Source organism: Erythrolamprus reginae, chromosome 9 (genome assembly GCF_031021105.1).
Source record: "Erythrolamprus reginae isolate rEryReg1 chromosome 9, rEryReg1.hap1, whole genome shotgun sequence".
NCBI lineage: Eukaryota > Metazoa > Chordata > Lepidosauria > Squamata > Dipsadidae > Erythrolamprus > Erythrolamprus reginae.
The window spans coordinates 46,761,310-46,764,136 of record NC_091958.1 but is presented as its reverse complement, the minus strand read 5'-3'; the positions used below and the strand labels follow the sequence as shown (position 1 = coordinate 46,764,136).

The 2,827-nt window shown below is 43.3% G+C and overlaps 1 protein-coding gene across 1 annotated transcript in view; it reads right to left on the bottom strand.

Moving 5' to 3' along the window:
• Nucleotides 1-1,463, bottom strand: part of CPPED1 (calcineurin like phosphoesterase domain containing 1) — a 431,035-nt gene extending 429,572 nt beyond the window's left edge. Inside the window, exon 1 of the mRNA XM_070761120.1 lies at nucleotides 1,324-1,463. The gene's annotated coding sequence lies outside the window, so the exon portion shown is untranslated. The remainder of the gene's footprint in view (nucleotides 1-1,323) is intronic.
• Nucleotides 1,464-2,827: the final 1,364 nt, after the last annotated feature.

Sequence of the window (2,827 nt, the reverse complement as noted above, 5' to 3'; positions counted from 1 at the left end):
TGAGATACTATTGGCAACCAGCTTGTACAAGAGAGATGTCACATGGCAGAATCCCAACTGCACAAGAGAGGCACATGGCTTCAAGACTTGTAAACCTAATCCTACGTAGCTTCTGCTCTGGCAATCTCACACTACTTACCAGAGCTTACAAAACTTTTGCCAGACCCATCCTCCAATACAGCTCATCTGTTTGGAACCCATATCGCATCTCAGACATTAACACCCTTGAAAATGTCCAAAGATACTTCACCAGAAGAGCCCTTCACTCCTCCACTCGAAATAGAATACCCTATGAGACTAGACTTTCAATCCTGGGCCTAGAAAGTTTAGAACTAAGATGCCTTAAACAAGATCTAAGTATTGCCCACAAGATCATATGCTGCAACATCCTGCCTGTCGGCGACTACTTCAGCTTCAACCACAACAACACAAGAGCACACAACAGATTTAAACTTAATATTAACCGCTTCAAACTTGACTGTAAAAAATATGACTTCAGTAACCGAGTTGTCGAAGCGTGGAACTCATTACCGGACTCCGTAGTGTCATCCCCAACACTTTACCTTTAGATTATCTACGGTGGACCTATCCAGATTCCTAACAGGCCAGTAAGGGGCGAGTACAAGTGCACTAGAGTGCCTTCCGTCCCCTGTCCTATTGCTTTCCTATATCTCCTATACCTTTCTTCTATTCCTATATCTCTTCTTCTATTCTTTCATTACTATATCTTCTTTTCTATTATTTCTTAGATATTTCTTAGATATATTTTACTATGAGTATCTCCTCTATAACCTTCCTCATGTATTTTACTATGTGTATATAGATATATACCCACCAAAACCCTCATTGTGTATTGGACAAAATAAACAAATAAATAAATAAATAAATAAATAAAATAAATAAATCCCAACTGCACAACAGAGATACCATATGACAGAACCGCAACTGCACAGCAGAGGTATCACGTGGCAGAACTGAGCACACGTGCCATGACATTCAATGTGTAGTAAGTTGTCAAGTAAGGATTTGCAGTTGTGCAATTCACATTCCATTGTAAGCAACTGTTCACGATATTTTTAAAAGGCTGGGGGGAGGGGGGACTTCCTTGAGCTTTTTCCAGCAACAGCATCAAACATCTCCATATGTTGCAAAAGTCAACGAATGGCTTTAAAATGAAGCATCACGGAAAACCACGGTTGTCATAGAGATGGTGGAACACCCCACAGCACTTGGTTGGGAAAAAAAACCCATAGCAGCATACTTAGAGTATCAGGGCTTAAAGCAAGGGCTTGAAAACTTTAAAGAATAATAAATGGTACTTACCCCCTGAAATTATCAGTTGTTGCAGAAAATGGTTTCCAAAATTCATTGTTCTGTTCCATCATATGTTTGGGGAAAGTCTTCCTTCCTTCCTTCCTTCCTTCCTTCCTTCCTTCCTTCCTTCCTTCCTTCCTTCCTTCCTTCTTTCCTTCTTTCCTTCTTTCCTTCCTTCCTTCAAAAGTGAAAATAAAGCAGAAAAAGTCTTAATTCATTTCTCTTGTATGAACCATACCAGTTCTATGCAATGCAATCAATCTCTTTTTTTAATTATTTTTTTTCTCCACCATATTCACACCTATATCAATGCATATACCTTAAAATATGTCAACAATATACCTAAGTGTACTTTTTTGTCAATCATTCTTAAATCAGGCAGGCAGGCAAGACAGACAAGGCATTTAAGTCAGAGAGACACCTCTGGAGTGACAGGTTAACAATTTCACCCAGCTGACAGCTTTCACAGCTTCTTATCCCCTCCCTTCCCAGCTGGTGGAACCAATGCTGATCTGCATATGCAGATAGTTACAAATCAGGTTGCATGCACAAATGCAAGTCCGTCTTTCCATGCAAGTACTGTACCTTCATTCCCAGCCAGCAGCACGGATGGAAAATAACAATGGAGGGAGCTAGGTATGTCTAGTGCAATGCTTCTCAAATAGTGGGGTGGGGCCCCCTGGGGGGGGACACGGCGATGTCAGGGGGTGCATGTGACCCCAGGGAATATGCGTGGCCCCACTCAATCGATTCCCCCAAACAGGGAGTGCTTTCCCAGTTGCACGCTGCTCCGAGCCCGGAAGAGAAGGGCGCTAGGCAGCTTTGTGGGTTCTTATTGTTTCTGGTGGGCACCGCAGTAGCCGTGAACGGTGTGGTGAACCTGCTGCTGAACAAGGAGGCACATCCTTTGCAGCTGGGCGAAAGCTTCGAACGGCACCCTAAAGCCTCCTTCCACACTGTTCACTGTGAGTGCCCACCAGAGGTGGCGCTAATGGGCCAGGCCGGCAACCCCAAAACATCCGCTTGATGAAGCTGGCATGGCCCCATGTCAAAAGAGGGCCCTAACCACGGTAGCCTAGGCCTGCCTAACCGAAAACAGGCTCCCCTGAGTTCAGTGTGACTTACTCCCAGGTAAGTCTTCCCCAGCCCATAGTTTCCTTGCAAAGCTTATGATAAGTAAAATAATAAATATTAACACTAAAATTCCATTGGGGACTAGATCGGAGAGTTAGGGGGCATGAAATGTTTACTTCTTCCTGGGAGGTAGGGGGGTAACAGAAAATAATTGAGAATTAATTAATGTTTCCAAATGTAAAATAATGCACTTGGGGAAAAGGAATCCTCAATCTGAGTATTGTACTGGCAGTTCTGTGTTAGCAAAAACTTCAGAAGAGAAGGATTTAGGGGTAGTGATTTCTGACAGTCTCAAAATGGGTGAAGAGTGCAGTCAGGCGGTAGGGAAAGCAAGTAGGATGCTTGGCTGCATAGCTAGAGGTATAAAAAGCAGGAAGAG